Source organism: Leucoraja erinacea, chromosome 34, assembly GCF_028641065.1.
Source record: "Leucoraja erinacea ecotype New England chromosome 34, Leri_hhj_1, whole genome shotgun sequence".
Taxonomy (NCBI): Eukaryota; Metazoa; Chordata; class Chondrichthyes; order Rajiformes; family Rajidae; genus Leucoraja; species Leucoraja erinaceus.
The window spans coordinates 18255910-18275467 of NC_073410.1; the positions used below are offsets into that span (position 1 = coordinate 18255910).

At 45.6% G+C, this 19558-nt stretch overlaps 1 pseudogene; it reads right to left on the reverse strand.

Moving 5' to 3' along the window:
• Positions 1-219: 219 nt before the first annotated feature.
• On the reverse strand, positions 220-326 carry LOC129713086 (U6atac minor spliceosomal RNA; annotated as a pseudogene).
• Positions 327-19558: the final 19232 nt, after the last annotated feature.

Here is a 19558-nt window from a genome sequence, read left to right on the forward strand (position 1 = left end):
CACATGCGAGTTAAACGGCATTCTGCATCTTTCACAATAAACAGGCCACGCCTGCCAATTATGTACCTGCTCGAGCAAAAACGTTGGCCCGATTTCCGAGCCTGTCTTGAAAACAAATCCTGGCCATAATACTGAACTGGCCTCGAAAGACAACTCTGGCCATAATTCTGAGCCTGCCTCGAAAGACAAAACTGGCCCCAATTCCGTGCTTGGGACCCTAGAATTGTACAGTTTCAGATGGTTAGATGCCACAACCATTTGTGTGCTGTAAGGTCACTAGGACCCCTTCCATCCTTATCAAGGGGAATGCTAATTTCATACAACACATAAACTAAACACATGTTATCATTATCATTTGTACAAAAAAAAACAAATGTAAATATCACCAACTTGTAAATGGTCCCATATTTTCCCTGAGGCTACTTGGGCCACGGATTGAAGACCTCTGCCCAGCTTTCATGCTGCCAACCAATGTCAGTAAACTGCTTACTGCCATTGGATGCGTGGGGTGTGTTTTCGCCGCAACAATGAAGCTTTGTTCGTCGTTGGTACCACGATTGGTCCGACAGCTTTTGGTTCATCATCCAGGTTTTGCCTGTTGAATAGGTCTTAGCTCAAGAGAAGTTTCGGCTGCTTCACTTTAATGTCAACCCTAATAGCGCTGTTCAATCCTGGCATTTATAGCATGTGGGGAACTCTGGCTCCTTCCGGATATTCTGCCACCTTCGTTTACGATGACTCCCTTGAATCCATACGCATGTGCTCCAGTAGGTTCCACAGACATAATTTAGAATTTGAAGTCAGTTACCGACTGACCACTCGCACTCCCCCTCCACAGAGAGGGAGATCCGTACGCAGCCCTGACCAGGTGCTGCCACAGGCCCCTGCCTCGAGGTATGCTCCACGGCCATACCTCCGATCTAGCAGTCAGAACAAAACTGACCCCGTATGCTCTCCTCCTCCAAGAGGGAGACAATATGCAGCCCTTCAACAGGCGCTGCTGCCACGGCCCCCCGAGGAGACCCGCGGATACAAAGATCCTCTTGCAAGAACATATCGTGATGGCGCATCTGGTAAGAAATGCAAAACTTACCTGTAGGTTTAAACTTACCGCTAGCAGGAGCGATATCCGGTGTCCGGTGCTTCGCACGAAAAGGACGTAATGACGCGCGTGCGGACTGGCCGGGATTCTTCACGGAATCACTCACGTGACTCCGAAGTAAAATTGCTTTTAGAATGAAAACAATGAAGAAGGCTATACAAGAATTCAACAGAATACAGGCCAATTGTAAAAAGTGCCAAGGAATTGCAAATCGCCTTTAACCGGACGTGCGAAGTGTTGCATTTTTGGCATGTCAATGCAAGCACGATTTTAGCAATACGTGTGAGGGCACCAGAGGGTGTTATGAAGCAGTGGAAGCTAGGGGTACAAATGCACAGATCCCTGGAAAAAGTGACGCCGATAGAAATGATAGAAATGCCTTCCATCACAATGAGGAATGTGTGAGAGTCACTATGATGGATGTTTATGTTTAAATGTGTTTTTTTAGCCTGTTGCTATTTTAAATTGTATGACTGACCTGGCCAGTGAAATTTCACTACACCAATTGGTGTATGTGACAATAAATGAACCTTGTGCACCTTATCTTATGAACTCATCTAATTACTTTTCAAATATTCGGGTTACGGTGGCATTGACAACCGGCTGCTTCGCCTGCAGTTTGGTTGTATTTTCGAATATTTTTGTTTTTTTAGTATAATCCAAAAGTATGTTTTAGTGTTTCTCTGTATGTCCTTTGGGGGGTGGTGGGGGGGGGGGGGGGGGGGGGGGGGGGGGGCGTTTTCAGGCATCTACCTCGATGGTGATGCGACTCTCTTCCTTGTCGTTTCTTCGCCCCCCTCCTGGCTGGCTATCAGCTGGTTTGGTGTGACCCAGTGGGGCCCAGAACTGCAGCGGCGGAGCTGCGGGGACTTTAACATCGCGGGCTCAGAGTTTCAGCGGCGGGAGAGCGGGGACTTTAAACTTGCCGGGGGTCGCCGGAGAAGCGCTCGAACTGCTGGCCTGCGGCCTACAACATATTGCAGTCTGGATCTGTGGAGCTTCTGGCGGTAGCCGTGGAGCGGACGTTTCATCGTGGAGCGGGCGATCCCTCTCCAGTGGTCACTGGGGAAGAGCTCCAACCGCCGGCCTGCGGCCTAAAACATGTGGAAGCGGCACTCTCCAGTAAGGAAGTCGCCGATGTAGGAGTTTCTGGCCGCGGGATGTGTTCGTCCTGTTCCGACCATCCCGACCAGGGGGCTTGAACATCGGGCCATCCGTAGCGGCGACTACGTAGGGTTAGGGCCCCGAGCACAGGTGAACAATGGAGGAGGAGAAGGATTAGGACTGTCTGAACTATATTGCCTTCCAACACGACGAAGAATGCTGTGTTGAATTATGTTTTTTAATTGTAACGCTGCATGGTAAATTACATTTCACTGCGCCTTATAGTGCATGTGCCAAATAAAATTGAACTTGAACTTAAACTTGAACTAAACCCGAGGGAGTAACGTTGAATGGTTTTCTCTCCAGACTGCAGCGCAGCAGACAATCGCGCTTTCGAAAACCCATCGCGAGGAGGTTAACGTTCACCAATATTCTTTGTAGTAGCCATTTAGTTTAACTCTGTACGTTGTAACTACAACTAAATACCTCTAAATATTATCTGCCTGTAATTATGTGGGTGGGATTTATACGTAGTCTGAGGTGTGTTTGCGGCTGGGATTCTCGCTCAGTCTCCCTAGTAGTTAGTTGAGCTTGAAGAAGACTCGGGAAGTGTTGATAGCTATCGAAAATCACGAGCATGACCACCAGTGTAATTGGAATGGATTTGTATGTGATGCATTTTGGATGAATATCTTACCGATTTACTACTATAATAAATACACTATTTATCAAGAGACTGTGTTTGGAAGAATCATCTTTCGACGGATTTGGGTGTCCGTGGAGAGCTCATGCGTGCATATCGTATATCTTCTGATGCCCTATCTTCAATTATGAATACATTAATAAATCCTAAATTGTTGAATATATATAAATCTGTCAGGGTTTTTATAAGCTATATACAGGAAAAATGTTCCATTGAAACATAGACACATAGAAATTAGGTGTAGGAGTAGGCCATTCGGCCCTTCCAGCCTGCACCGCCATTCAATATGATCATGGCTGATCATCCAACTCAGTTTCCCGTACCTGCCTTCTCTCCATACCCTCTGATCCCCTTGGCCACAAGGGCCACATCTAACTCCCTCTTAAATATAGCCAATGAACTGGCCTCAACTACCATCTGTGGCAGAAAGTTCCAGAGATTCGCCACTCTCTGTGTGAAAAAAGTTCTCCTCATCTCGGTTTTAAAGGATTTCCCCCTTACCCTTAAGCTGTGACCCCTTGTCCTGGACTTCCCCAACATCGGGAACAGTCTTCCTGCATCTAGCCTGTCCAACCCCTTAAGAATTTTGTAAGTTTCTATAAGATCCCCTCTCAATCTACTAAATTCTAGAGAGTATAAACCAAGTCTATCCAGTCTTTCTTCATAAGACAGCCCTGACATCCCTGGAATCAGTTTGGTGAACCTTCTCTGCACTCCCTCTATGCATATAATGTCCTTCCTCAGATTTGGAGACCAGAACTACACGCAATACGCCAGGTGTGGTCTCACCAAGACCCTGTACAACTGCAATAGAACCTCCCTGCTCCTATACACAAATCCTCTTGCTATGAAAGCCAACATACCATTCGCTTTCTTTACTGCCTGCTGCACCTGCATGCCTACCTTCAATGACTGGTGTACCATGGCACCCAGGTCTCGCTGCATCTCCCCGTTTCCCAATCGGCAACCATTTAGATAATAGTCTGCTTCCACGTTTTTGCCACCAAAATGGATAACCTCACATTTATCCACATTATACTGCATCTGCCAAACATTTGCCCACTCACCCAGCCTATCCAAGTCACCTTGCAGTCTCCTAGTATCCTCCTCACACCTAGCGCTGCCCCCCAGCTTAGTGTCATCCGCAAACCTGGAGATATTGCCTTCAATTCCCTCATCCAGATCATTAATATATATTGTAAATAGTTGGGGTCCCAGTACTGAGCCTTGCGGTACCCCACAAGTCACTGCCTGCCATTGTGAAAAGGACCCGTTTACTCCTACTCTTTGCTTCCTGTTTGCCAGCCAGTTATCTATCCACATCAATACTGAACCCCCAATGCCGTGTGCTTTAAGTTTGTATACTAATCTCTTATGTGGGACCTTGTCGAAAGCCTGGAAGTCCAGATACACCACATCCACTGGTTCTCCCCTATCCACGCTACTAATTACATCCTCGAATAATTATATAAGATTCGTCAGACATGATTTACCTTTCGTAAATCAATGCTGACTTTGTCCAATGATTTCACCACTTTCCAAATGTGCTGCTATCCCATCTTTAATAACTGACTAGCAGTTTCCCCACTACCGATGTTAGACTAACTGGTCTGTAATTCACCGTTTTCTCTCTCCCTCCCTTCTTAAAAAGTGGGGTTACGTTTGCTACCCACCAATCCTCTGGAACTACTCCAGAATCTAAAGAGTTTTGAAAGATTATTACTAATGCATCCACTATTTCTGGAGCTACTTCCTTAAGTACTCTGGGATGCAGCCTATCTGGCCCTGGGGATTCATCTGCCTTTAATCCATTCAATTTACCCAACACCACTTCCCGACGAACCTGGATTTCACTCAATTCCTCCAACTCCTTTGACCCGCGGGCCCCTGCTATTTCCGGCAGATTATTTATGTCTTCCTTAGTGAAGACGGAACCAAAGTACTTATTCAATTGGTCCGCCATATCCTGGTTCCCCATGATCAACTCACCTGTTTCTGACTGCAAGGGACCTACATTTGTTTTAACTAATCTCTTTCTTTTCACATATCTATAAAACACTTTTGCAGTCAGTTTTTATGTTCCCTGCCAGTTTTCTTTCATACTCCATTTTTCCTTTCCTAATTAAGTCCTTCGTCCTCCTCTGCTGGTCTCTGAATTTCTCACAGTCCTCCGGTTTGCTGCTTTTTCTGGCTAGTTTGTACGCATCATCCTTTGCTTTGATACTACCCCTGATTTCCCTTGTTATCCACGGATGCGCTACCTTCCCTGATTTATTATTTTGCCAAACTGGGATGAACAATTTTTGTAGTTCATCCATGCGGTCTTTAAATGCCTTCCATTGCATATCCACCGACAACCCTTTTAGAATTAATTGCCAGTCAATCTTGGCCAATTCACGTCTCGTATCCTCAAAGTTACCTTTCTTTAAGTTCAAAACCATTATTTCTGAATTAATAATGTCACTCTCCATCCTAATGAAGATCTCAACCACATTATGGTCACTCTTGCCCAAGGGGCCACGCACAACAAGACTACTAACTAACCCTTCCTCATTACTCAATACCCAGTCTAAAATAGCCAGCTCTCTCGTTGGTTCGTCTACATGTTGATTTAGATAACTATTCCGCATACATTCCAAGAAATCCTCTTCCTCAGCACCCCTGCCAATTTGATCCACCCAATCTATATGTAGATTGAAGTCCCCCATTATAACTGCTTTGCCTTTGTCGCAAGCATTTCTAATTTCCCGTTTGATACCACCTCCAACATCACTACTACTGTTAGGTGGCCTGTACACAACACCCACCAGCGTTTTCTGCCCCTTAGTGTTTCGCTGCTCAACCCATACCGATTCCACATCCTCCATGCTAATGTCCGTCCTTTCCATTGCGTTAATCTCCTCTCTAACCAGCAACACTACCCCACCTCCTTTTCCTTTCTCTCTATCCCTCCTGAATATTGAATATCCATGGATGTTCAGCTCCCAGCCTTGGTCACCCTGGAGCCATGTCTCCGTGATCCCAACTATATCATAATCATTAATGGCTATCTGCACGTTCAACTCATCCACCTTATTACGAATACTCCTTGCATTGAGACACAAAGCCTTCGGGCTTGTTTTTACAACGCTCTTACCCCTTATACAATTATGTTGAAAAGTGGCCCTTTATGATTTTTGCCCTGGTTTTGTCTGCCTGCCACTTTTACTTTTCACCTTGCTACCTATTGCTTCTACCTTCATTTTACACACACCTGCCTCTCTGCTCTTGAACCCATCCCCATTCCCAATGATAGGGGAGTCCAGAATCAGGGGCCACAGTCTAAGAATAAAGGGGATGTCATTTAAAACTGAGATGGGATGAATCATTTCAACCAGAGTTGTAAATTTGTGGAATGTTCTGCCAGAGAAGGCAGGAGACGCCCATGCACTGGATGAATTGGATGGATGGAGCTCTATGGGGTAGTTGATCAAGAGATAGGGGGAGAAGGCAGCCACGGGTTACTGGTTGTGGTTGATCAGCCATAATCATAATGAATGGCGGTGCTGGATCGAAGGGATAAATGGCCTCTTTCTGCATCTATTTTCTTTGTTTCTAATTTTGTAAGAGAAACCCTTGACGGAATAGAGATGCTGAGAGGAAAACATTGTTAAGACCAGAAAAATAACATGAAAACATCAAGCGCTGGAAACAATCAATCGGTCAGGCAGAATCGTGTGCGGACGTGGCGACGACGGACGAGAGGCCGAAGTAAAGAAGTCGAAGCCAAAGAACCGAATAGGCATGAAGCCGAAACGCCAAAAAAAAAACGAATGAGTCCGAAGACGAAACGCCTACTAACCGAAAAGATGGGACGCCCAAATGCAAATTAATCCAAAGGGCGGGACGCCAAAAAGCCAACCAACCGAAAAGCTGCATCGGCTAAAAGCAAACTTCCTTGCTCTCCCCTCTTCTCTCTCCTCCTCTCTCTCTCCTCTTTTCTCGCTCCTCCTCACTCTCCACGCTTCTCTCTCTCCCCCTCTCTCTTACCCTCCTCTCCCCCCTCGCACTCCCTTCTATCTCGCTCCCTTCTCTCTCTCGCCCCTTCTCTTTTTCCCCTCCCCCTTCTCTCTCTCCTCTTCTCTCCCCCTTCTCTCTCTCCTCAGTCTCCACCCGCGGGTGCGTCCCATATTCACTGACCGCGATGCTCCACTATCGGGCCCGACCCCCACACCAGGGTGACTTTCTCCCTTCTCTCTCTCCCCATCACTCCTCCTTCTTTCCCACCTCCATCACCACCCATTCTTCATAGGGCGTCTGAAAGTTCTCGACCCGAAACGCCACCCAATCCTTCTCCCCAGAGATGCTGCCTGTTTTGTGCGTGGGAATCACCCTGGTGTGGATGTTGGGGTCCGATGGCGGTGCTTCGCGGTCAGTGAGTGTGGGACGCTCCCTCGGGTGGAGACGAAGGAGAGAGAGAAGGGGGAGAGAAGGGGCGAGAGGGAAGGGAGTGAGAGAGGGGGTTAGAGAGAAAGGGAGAGAGAGAAAGTGAGAGAGAGTATGGAGGGAAAGAGAAGGGAGAGAGAGGGGAGAGTTGGGTAAGAGTGGATGAGGGAGAGAAGAGTGGAGAGAGGAGGAGAGAGAGAAGAGCGGAGAGAGAGGAGAGAGAAGAGGGGAGGGAGAGGAGGAGAGAAGGGAGAGAGAGAAGGAAGAGAGAGGGGGAGAGAGAGAAGAGGGGACAGAAAAGGGGGAGACGGGAGCGTGGGTTGATTTTGCCATTCAAGCCATACGTGACTGGGCAATCTGAACAAAAGCACCAAGTTGAAAGCGGCCGAAGGTGTACAGCCCACACTCTCCTACGGCCACCCTCCGCGGGCTGTGGGTCGGGTGGAGCGGAGGTTTGGGACAATGTTCTACCTTCACAGTGATGTGATCAACGCGGGGTTCTGGAACAATCGCTGACAAGTCCCGACTCCCGGCAATATCACGTCCGTTATTGGACTTTTTTGTTGAACGGCAGTCGGTCCTTTGGCCTGAAGGTCCGCCGACTTTCGGGTAGGTGGCGTTTCAACAGAGCGGCCATTCGGTAAGTTTGATTTTAGGCGACGCAGCTTTTCTGTTCGTTGGATTTTAGGTGTCCCGCCTTTTCGTTTAGGTTGCATTTAGGCGTCCCATCCTTTCGGTTAGTAGGGGTTTCGGCTTCGGACTCTTTCGGTTTATTGGCCGTTTCCATTCGGTTCTTTGCCTTCTACCTCTTTGCTTCGGCTTCTTGTCTGTCGGCGCCACTTTCGGGCACGGCCACAATATGTGTTAAATATGTAATATTTCATGTTGGGCGTAAACTTTATTGACTGTTTTTCGGGATCTATGATATCATCGTTAAATTCCAAACTTTGAGAATGTCCGTGCATTTTGCCAAGTTAACAAATTAGAAAATACTAATCTCACTAAATACTTCGTTCGGTAATATATGATTTTTAAATATAGTACTCCATAACTCTTCAGGATAAACTGTTACAGATGAGTGTAACAAAGGTAGCGTATATGCTGATATTTTTCCTCTCGCCGTCTCTGAGGTTTCAGCGTGAAATTCAAAATACTTTTTCTAAGGGCAAATGTAAACTATTGAAATAACTTCGCAGCTCACATAATATCTATGGTGCGAAATGTAGTCGAACATAGGGTCGAAACCATTCGTCTTCTGCTTCAATAACGCCCCTGATGCTGACTGTCCCGCTGAATCACCGCTGCAGCTCTCCATATTCCGACAGCTTTCAGCATCTGCAATCTCGTGCGTTGTCCACTTCATTTTCAGACACGTGAAGGAAAGCAATTGACGCAACCGTGGCGGATGGAGCTATGAGCAAATTAAAGTCCCCAGTGTTATATTCCGGACGGCAGAATGGATAACGACACACGCTGGTTGCGTGGATCACGAGAGAGAGCTATATTACCCAACATTCCCTGCTTATATACAATACCAACTCATTAACATATACATGGATATATATGAATACATTACACTGCTCTCCTTTTTTAAAGTATTATATCTAAGTTACAATTGTATTTGTTACTTAACGTACAAACCTAATCTGCCAACTGGTCTACGGATCCGGCCTGGTCGTCTAACAGTAACCGATCTTCTTTCCTGTGACATGCACAGCCTCAAGTTGTTGGACAACTTATCCTATTTGATCTTCCGTTTGTGCACGTCGAGTTCATTGCATTCGTCGAAACAGGGCGGACCACGTGAAGATTGCAATCTTCCACCCCACAGTGACCGGTGTAACAGGTTTAGGTGTTGACTCAACTGTTGGCTTGTTTGGCTCTGTTTTAGTACCCTGACTTTGACCAGAGGAATATGTTTCTTTGTCTGTACTAACTGAACATTGTGTTTCAAACACAGTGGTCTCTTCCAACTCACTTTCAGATTTAAAAAAAACTCAGCGATTATGACGTCATGCACGTCATTCATCTTTGGCAGGAATAATTTGATCAACATGAACACTTTTGACCCTATCTCCAACTTCAACTAACCATCTTTTGGTTCCACCCGCTTCCACTGTTTTGCCAACACCCCATTTCTCTCGACTGGACCTTGGGAGGACTGAGAGCACGTACCTTCTCATCTGACTTGAAGTACCTCTCCTTTTTGTGGTAGCCAAAATGGCGTTTTTGACTTAGATGTTTTTGCTCAACTCTCAAGGCCAAATAGGGTTGAACTAGACTTAGGCGTATTCTAAGACATCTCCTAATCAACAATTCTGCTGGTTCTGCTGTTGTGTGTTGTGTGGTTCTGTACTTCATCAAGACAACAGCCAAACAATGTTTCAAGCAGAGCTTTGAACTGCCCTGCAAAACCTGTTTCTTGAGAGCAGCTTTGGCAACTCTAGCATACATTTCCGCCGCCCCATTGGATGCTGGATGGTATGGGGGAACAAGTGTGTGTTTTGCACCATTCCACTGCATGAACTGTTTGAATCGTTCTGAACGAAACTGAGGCTCGTTATCAGAAACAAGTTCTTCCGGTAAACCATGGAATGAAAAATGGATCCCGACTCATCTAGGGTACGCTCGGTATTACTGCTTCGCCCCATATGCTTAACCTCAATCCATTTGGAATGACTATCTACTTGTACCAGAAAGTGATAATTTCACTTTTCACAAAACTCTATATGAACTCTCTGAAAAGGTCTCTGACCAGGGTTGTAGTTGTGTTTTTCGTGGCTTATTACGGCAATTTTGGCATATGATACACTTGCTCACCAGTGACTCGATGTCACTGTCATTACCAGGCGAATACACACAACCTCTGGCAATTGACTTAATGATTTCTATTCCAGGATATTCGGCATGAAGTGCAGGCCATGTAAACCCTACAAGCCCGTGTCGAACAATTATTTTCCCGTAGTTTCATCTACCTGCACTCAGACGATAACCCTCCATTCCTTTCCCATCCATATACCTATCCAATATATTTTAAATGATAAAATCGAACCTGCCTCCACCACTTCCACTGGAAGCTCATTCCGCACAGCTACCACTCTCTGAGTAAAGAAGTTCCCCCTCATGCTACCCCTAAACTTATGTCCCTTAATTCTGAAGTAATGTTCTCTTGTTTGAATATTCCCTACTCTCAATGGGCAAAGTTTGTCCACGCCAACTCTGTCTATCACTCTCATCATTTTCAAGACCTCTATCAAGTCCCCCCTTAACACAGAAACATAGCAAATAGGTGCAACAGTAGGCCATTCGGCCCTTCGAGCCTGCACCGCCATTCGATATGATCATGGCTGATCATCGAACTCGGTTAACTACTGCGCTCCAGAGACTAAAGACCTGACTTATTCAATCGTTCTCTGTAACTTAGTTGCTGAAACCCAGGAAACATTCTAGTAAATCTCCTCTGTACTCTCTCTATTTTGTTGACATCTTTCCTATAATTGGGCGACGTAAATTGTACACCCTACTCCAGAATTGGTCTCACCAATGCCTTCTACAATTTTAACATTACATCCCAACTTCTATATTCAATGCTGTGATTTATAAAGTATAGCACACCAAATGCTTTCTTTACCACCCTATCTACATGTGATTCTACCTGCAGGGAACTATGCACAGTCATTCCTAGATGAAATGAAAAAAAAAATGAAAAAAAAATAGATCCCTCTGTTCAACTGCATTCCTCAATTCGCTACCATCTACCATGTACGTCCTATTTTGATTTGTCCTGCCTAGATGTAGCACCTCACTTCAGCATTAAACTTCATCTGCCATCGTTCAGCCCATTCTTCCAAATGGCCTAAATCTCTCGGTTTTCTTTGGAAATCGAATTAATTATCCACAACACCTATCTTAGTATCATCTGCATACTTACTAATCAAATTTACCACACTTTCATCCAGATCATTGATGACCATGACATACAACTGTGGACCCAACACAGGTTCCTGAGGCACCCCACCAGTCACTTGCCTCCAACCTGACAAACAGCCATCCACCATTAACTCTGTCGTCTCCCATTCAGCCACTGTTCAATCCATCTCGCTACTCCCAACAATTGAACCTTCTTTACCAACTTTCCATGAGGAACCTTGTCAAAGGCCTTACTAAAGTCTATATAGACAACATCCACTCTTTTTACCCTCATCAATTTCCCTAGTAACCTCTTCAAAAAATTCAAGAAGATTTGTCAAGAAGATTATGGAAAGGCTTCAGCTCTGAGTTCAGAACGGACTTCAATCCACTATCGATTTAAGACCAACTATTCAATATCTGTTCAAATACCCACTTCAGCACAGTGTATTTCTCTGCTTCTGCTGCAGTTTATGTTGCACTCACCGGGAAGTCTTAATCTACAACTTGCAGTGTGTATATTTACTTATCGCTTTCCACGTCAGAGTTCTCATGGGGCAACCGGGCCAACGCTTCTGCAACCGCATTGCACTGGTGCTTCTGTAAGCAACCTTGTAGTCATAATGGGACAGCAAAATTGCCCAGCGCTGCATACCCGATGCTGCCATGAAAGGTATAGCTGACTTGGGACCAAATATCACTAGTAGTCATTTGTGATCAGTCACTAGGGTGAAGGTCTGCCGATAAGAAATTGATGACATTTCTTGATTCTGAACTCGTTGCTGACTGCTCCCTGTTCTATTTCTATCATCCCAACGAATGATCGTACCTCTGGCACATAGTTGACTTTCATTGTCGACATTGAGTTGGCCGTCAGCCTGAGACAAATCAAGTTTAGTGAAGACTCTTGATCCGCTAAATGTTGCGTACAGATCTTGCGAGTTTGATAACGGATATTGTTCGTCATCAACAGCTTGGTTGATTGTGACTGTGCAGTCACCACATAGTGGACCAGTTTTGTCGGCCTTTGGTACGGCTACTATTGACGTAGCACAGTTACTCCGGTTTGTCTTCACGAGTACTTCATTCCGTTCTATTCAGTCAAGTCTTTCCAACACATGTGGCTTTAGTGCATATGGTGCAATAAAGGATCTATCTATCTATCTATGGTACAGGTCTTGGTCGACAATACACAGTCGAATCTGCTGCCGTGACAACACACATATCGACTAACAGTTAATTTATCACTACTTTCGTTCGCCAGTCCTTGCTTTGGCTGGTTGTAGCCTAATCGATGTTTATTGCATAAATAGTGTACAACCCGTCCATTTCCAACTGGGTTCATCTCCAAGTTATGAGCTGCTTTCTGGTGCAGTCGCTCGTTTCCCGCAGATTGTTGGTTTCCTGTTTTAAGCTTGGCTCGACATGCTAAGGCGATATGGCCTTCCTTCTGGCAGTTGTAGCACTTGGCTATTTTGAACCGACAAAGTTGGGATGAGTGATTACCGTTGCCACGATAACAACGGTCTGTACGCGGCTCCACGCCATAGTTTCGCTTTGGTCTAGCGCCCCTTTGTTTGGCCATAGGCACGGCCTTGTGACTGTAAACGGCCACTGCAGCCCATGGTGTGCGAAACTCGCGAGCATTCTTTGATGCCATCTCCATAGAGGTAGCAATCTTGAATGCTTTCTCGAATGTAAGATCTGGAGTGTTCATGAGTTTCCACTGAATTCGTTCATCCATTAGACCACAAACAAATCTGTCGCGCAGTACGCGTCCGAGAAAGTTTCCAAACTTACAGTGCAAAGTTAAGTTTTTCAAAGCAACAAAGCAACATTCTCATTGATTGGCTCATTCTGCTTCTGGTTTCTCGTGCCAAATTTATAGTTTTCTGCAATTTCCATGCTCTGGTTTGAAGTGCTCCTCCAACTTCTTTATAATGAACGGCACATCTTTTGCCTTTAAACTTGCAAGGATGTTCACGAGTGTGCCGTACACTTGAGGACCGGCCTCCGTAAGCAGGAACGCTTTCATGCGTTTGCAAACAGCCTTATTTGTTTCAGTAACTATCTCTCCTTCAGCAAAAATCTCCATTATGTTGTTTGCCGTGAACAACATGATTTCTCTCTCCATATAGGAGCTGAACGGCTCTATACTCTTGTCAAAAGTGCCAAGATTTCCGATGTAGCCAGTAGATGCAGCCATCGCGTCGTTCTTTTTAATGTTGTTATGTCGGTTAAAATCCAGATTCCCTGTCTGGTCTGGTGTAACAATTCACCTCAAACATAGCTGTACAAAGCATCGTATACAATCTCAAGGACGGTATCCAGACACACAATTAAGATAGCCTGACAATCTCTCGACGATTTGTCCAGCTGCTTTTTTAAATTACAGTCCCCTGCATAGAGGATATGCCGCCTAACGTGTCCAGCTCGCAAACAACTGCGACACATCTCCGTATTTACTGTTTAAAATGTTAAACAATACTGCATGGTGCAAAACAGGCCTGCACTATATTTAAAGGATGAGTTCATAAAACACTATCCCATCCTCGTCGCCAATTTTGTTATATACCGGACGGCAGAATGTATAACAACTTACACGCAGGTTGCCTGGATCACGAGAGAGAGCCTTATTACCCAACACTCCCTACTTATATACAACATCGACTCATTAACATATGCATGGATACGTATGAATACAATACACCTAGTATTCAACATTCCAATGTGTGGCCTTTAATACAATTGTCATGTAAATTAAATCTTTCTTGTTGTTTTCGAAAAGCCACTGACAAAAAACCCCATTGTAACTCAGGATATAGAACTGGACACGTGACATTTGGGATGGGGATCCTACTTCAGACGCTTTCACCGACACAAAAGGTCAACTATCAAAGTTATCCGTGGATTTCGCCTGTCCGGTGAGGTATTCCACCATTTTGTGCTATTCATTAGTATCAAAGGTATCAAAGGTATTTTATTGGTCACATTCACATACACCGAGGTGCAATGAAGTGAAATGATTTTTGCCATTTTGCAGCACACAAAGAAATAATACAGACATAACACCAATGAGAGTCATAAACACAAAGAACATCCCCCCACAATGGCTCCCACCATGAGGGAAGACACAAAGTCCAGTCCCCAACCCCAGTTCACCCATAGTCGGGTCTATTGAGGCCTCCATAGATGCCTCTACGGAGACACGATATGCCTGCCGTTCTCGCCGGGTGGTGCTGCTCCGCTGTCGGGGGAGTACTCACAGCGGCACGAAAACACCTGAACGGCCGTCTCCGTACTGGAGGCCGCGGCTTCCGAAGCCGACAAGGCCGCGCCGGTTGGAGCTCCATAACTGGCGATCTCGTCGGGAGATCCCAGGCTCCCGATGTTAAGTTCAGCGCCGCCGCCACATTCCCGCAGCTCCGCGATGTTTTACCCGGCGGTCTCAGCTCACCGGAGCTCCAGCGCAGCGACCCAGACAAGGCATCGCCCGCTCTGCGATAGCGCTCCAGCGCTGTGCCGCCGCCGAAGCCGAGGTTCTGGGTGGTCCGCGTCAGGAAACGCCGCTCCAGGCCCGCTGGTAGGCCGCGAGGACGGGTCGAAGCTGCAGCCCGGAGAAAAGCTGCCTCTCCGATCAGGTAGGGACCCTGAAAGGTAGTTTCCTCCCCCACCCCCCCCCCCCCCCCCCACCCCCCCCACACAAAAAAAAGTCTAGACCTCTAAAGAAAACACTTTAACTAACTAAAATAAAAATAACTGCTGGTAGTAAATCAGCAACTGCAGTTCCGTGTTATTACATTATCAGATAGGCTCAGGTCATTCTGCGACACTCATTGTAATGGGCAACAAATTGGAAATGTAAAAGTCGATTCCATGTACATGTCTCAGGGGTGGTGGGATACATCTTATTCTCCATCGGTTGTCAGAACGGGCGCTCCCCTTTACATTAACAGTGGATAGATTAACGCAGTACGGACGTTAATTCGCATACAATAATTTTCAGTAAATTAATTTATAATCATTATTTTAAAATCACGAAGTATCAGAGAATAATTACGGATTCAGTTCCTTACCTTATTTGCGGATTATAAAACCCATTCTCGGTCAATCAATCGTCAGGTCCGTTAGTTTAGTTTATTATTGTCTCATGCGCCGATGTACAGTAAAAAACAAATTCTTGCATGCTATCCAGACATCGAAAAGACTATACGTGATTAAAATCAGGTCGCCCACGTTGTTGCGTACAGAAGAAGGGGATAACATTCTGTTTAAATCCAATAAAGTCTGTTTAAAGAGAGTTCGAGGATGTCCAAAAAGGCAGATAGGAGGTCAGACCACTACTTGATGATACGACGGTACAGTTGTCAAAAAACAGCTAGAGAGAAACTGTCTCTGAATTTGGAGGTACTTATTTTCACATTTCTGTACCTCTTGCTAGATAATAGAGGGAAGTATTCTGTTGCGATTCGTTCTCAATTATGCTAGTGGCCTTTCCGAGCAGCGTTATGTATAGATGGAATCAATGGGAGAAAGTGTGTCTCATGCTGTGGGCCGCGCCCATAATCCTCTTCAACTTCTTGACGCATTGGATGGAGCTGTTCCAAGCCATATTGTGATGCATCGCGTTAAAATGCACCCAACGTTGCATGTGTAGATATTCGTGACATTGTTTGGGGATGTGCCAAATCCCCCTAGCCTTCTAAGAAGGTAGGGATGTTGGGGTGCTTTATGGACCATATCGTCGTTATAAGAAAATAGATCATAGGTGCAGGAGAAGACCATTCGGTCCTTCGAGCCTGCACCGCCATTCAATATGATCATGGCTGATCATCCGACTCAGTATCCTGTACCTGCCTTCTCTCCATACCCCTTGATCCCTTTAGCCAAAAGGGCCACATCTAACCCCCTCTTAAATATAGCCAATGAACTGGCCTCAACTACCTACTGTGGCAGAGAATTCCAGAGACTCACTACTCTCTGTGTGAAAAAATGTTTTCCTCATCTCGGTCCTAAAATATTTCCCCCTTATTCTTAAACTGTGACCCCTTGTTCTGGACTTCCCCAACACCGTGAATAATCTTCCTGCATCTAGCCTGTCCAACCCTTTAAGAATGTTGTAAGTTTCTATTAGATCCCCTCCCAATCTTCTAAATTCTAGCGAGTACAAGCCGAGTCTACCCAGTATTTATACACGTGAAAGTCCTGACATCCCAAGAATCAGTCTGGTGAACCTTCTCTGCACACCCTCTATGGCAAGAATGTCTTTCCTCAGATTAGGAGACCAAAACTGTACGTAATATTCCTGGTGTGGTCTCACGAGCATAACTGCAGTAGAACCTCACTGCTCTTATACTCAAATCATTTTGCTATGAATGCTAACATACCATTCGCTTTTTTCACTGCTTGCTGCGCCTGCATGCCTATTTTAATGACTGGTGTACCATGACACCCATGTCTCGTTGCATCTCCCCTTTTCCTAATCGGCCACCATTCAGATAATAAATCATGGCTGGTCCACAACAGGTTTTCAGTGATATTTACTCCTAAGAACATTAACCTTTCAACCGTATCTACTTTAGTCAAGTCAAGTTAAGTCACATTTATTTATATAGCACATTTAAAAAACAACTCTCGTTGGCCAAAGTGCTTTACATTTGTTATAAGAATAGCACAACAAAACAAACGACATACATATATACATGTAGCCCTCACTCAGAGGACGTTAGGAAAGGCTTGGGAGTATAGATAAGTCTTTAATCTTGACTTAAAAGAGTCGATGGAGGGGACAGTTCAGATGGGAAAGAGGATGCTGTTCCACAGTCTAGGGGCTGCTACCGCAAGGCGCGGTCGCCCCTGAGCTTATGCCTAGACCGTGGGATATTCAGCAACCCCAATTCTGAGGGGCCTGGAGGTGAAGTGGTGGGTGTGAAGACGTTTTTTGTAGGTGGGGGCAAGCCCATTGAGGGCTTTTAGACATGGAGGAGATTCTTGAAGTTTATACGGAATCGCACAGGGAGCCAGTGGAGAGAGGCCAGGATCGGGGTGATGTGGTCCCTTTTTTGGGTGCCGGTCAGGAGTCTCGCTGCATCGTTTTGGACTAATTGCACGCGGGGCAGGGAAGATTGGCTGATGCCAGTGTAAAGGCAGTAATCTAGGCAGGAGGAATTGAATGTATGCATGATCTTTTCCAGGTCATCAAACTGAAGGATCGTCCGAAGCTGAAAGAAGCTAGCTTTTACCACGGCATTGACTTGTTTGTCATATTTCAGTGCTGAGTCAAATATCACGCCAAGGTGTTTGACGTGAGGTTTGAGTAGTGGGGTAAGGCTTCCAAGGCTGCCTGCTGTCATTTTGATTGAGAACGAGCAGGCGAGAAGAATAACCTCAGACTTACTCTCGTTTAGTTGGAGGAAGTTCTGGGCCATCCAACACTTTATATCCTCGAGGCAATGGCTAAGGTTAAACAGATTTGATTGTTTTTTGGGCTTCAGGGAGAGATAGAGTTGGGTATCGTCTGCGTAGCAATGGAAGGAAATGTCGTGCCTTTCAATGACTTAGCTTAAGGGGAGCATATACATGGATAAGATAATGGTGCCAAGGGTGAAACCTTGTGGAACCCCACAGCAGAGATTAGCTGGGGAGGAGAATGAGTTGCCGATGTTTATCGAGAAACTCCTACCTTTGAGGTAGGAGATGAACTAGCTAAGGGCAGTGCCATCAATACCAACCCCATACCGGAGACGGTCAATTAGGATGGAGTGGTCGACAGTATCAAATGCGGCACTGAGGTCAAGAAGGAACAGAATTGTACAGTCGCCGAAGTCAACGGTGAGCAGTAGGTCATTGTGTACATTCAACAAGGCAGACTATGTTCTATGGTGAGCCCTGAAACCTGATTGGAAAGGTTCCAGGATAGTGTTTTGGTGAAGCTTTTGAGAGGAAAGGCAATTTAGAAATGGGTCTGTAGTTGCTTGGCAAGGTGGGGTCGAGGTTAGGGTTTTTTCAGGAGTGGTTGGACCACCGCATGCTTGAAGCAGGTAGGTACAGTGCCGAGGGGGCAGGTAGTAGGTTTCATGGTGGTGATCAGTTTTACAAGGGAGGGTAAATTAACGGGTTGGAAACTGTCACATTTTGAAGAGCAGACCAATGAGACAGCCAGGTCACGGGTGGGAGGGGAAATATTCGTTCTTATATTATTTACCTTGCTGGTGAAAATGTGGTAAATTCCTCGCACTTACCAGTTAGGCTGGTGCTGGTGGCAGGACAGATGATGGAAGTGATGGTGTTAAAAAAATGGACCTTGAGTTTTTCGCGTTTTTGGATATTAGGGTGAAATAAATATTTAGCCCTTGCAGATTTTACTGCTTCCTGGTATTTGTCAAGATTATTTTTCAGGAGTTCAAAGGAAATTGAAGCTTATCAGATTTGACTTCCGTTCTCGTTTTCTGCATTCGCTTCTTAGGGCTCTGGTGGTATCACTAAGCAACGGCCCGCCTTTAGGCTTAGACTTGTTCATTTTAAGAGGAGTAACAGAATCCAGGACGGAAGAGCAGGTATTATTGAATAAATAAATTAGGTCGTCGGTACTGAGATGAGGAGTGGACGCATCTATGAGAGCCTCAGAGAACCTACTGGCCGTCGTGGAGTTAACGTAGCGGGAGTAGCGAGCAGGGAGATGGGATGTTGAGGGAGAGAAAGGCAGAGATATATCAAATACAATAGCACTATGATCAGACAGGCAGGCATCAATAATATCTGTTACAAGTTGGGAGAACAGACGAAAGCACTAGGTCTAGTGTATGGCCAAGCTTGTGCGTGGGTCCAGTGGTGAGTATAGGCAGATTGAAGGACTCAACCAGGTTCAGAAATTCACTCACATTTACTTTACGTTGTCAATGCATATTGTGGTATGTGTATCGCATCGTTCCCTTAAATCGACATTAAATGCCTTAATATTGGTGACATTGCGGGAAGTGTCTCGCACTTAAGCGTCACCCATCTCTTCTATCCAGAGATGCTGCCTCTTCCTCTGAGTTCCTTGTGTCTATTCTTGATGGCTTTACAAAAGCCACAGGGAGCTTACCTGCACCACTCCAGCTATGTTCCCTTGTATGCTGCGGCCTTAAACTGGGAATATATCTCATGGTTCACCCGTCATATCCGGTTGGGGAAATACACGGATTGTTTCCTTTGGCACGCACTCCTCTACGTACTTGCTAAGTCAGTCAGCCACGGCAATGATCTACTTATTCGGGTTGCCTTAAAATATTTAGCCCTTTTCCGAATACTTTGCGCCACCTGATCTTTTGTAC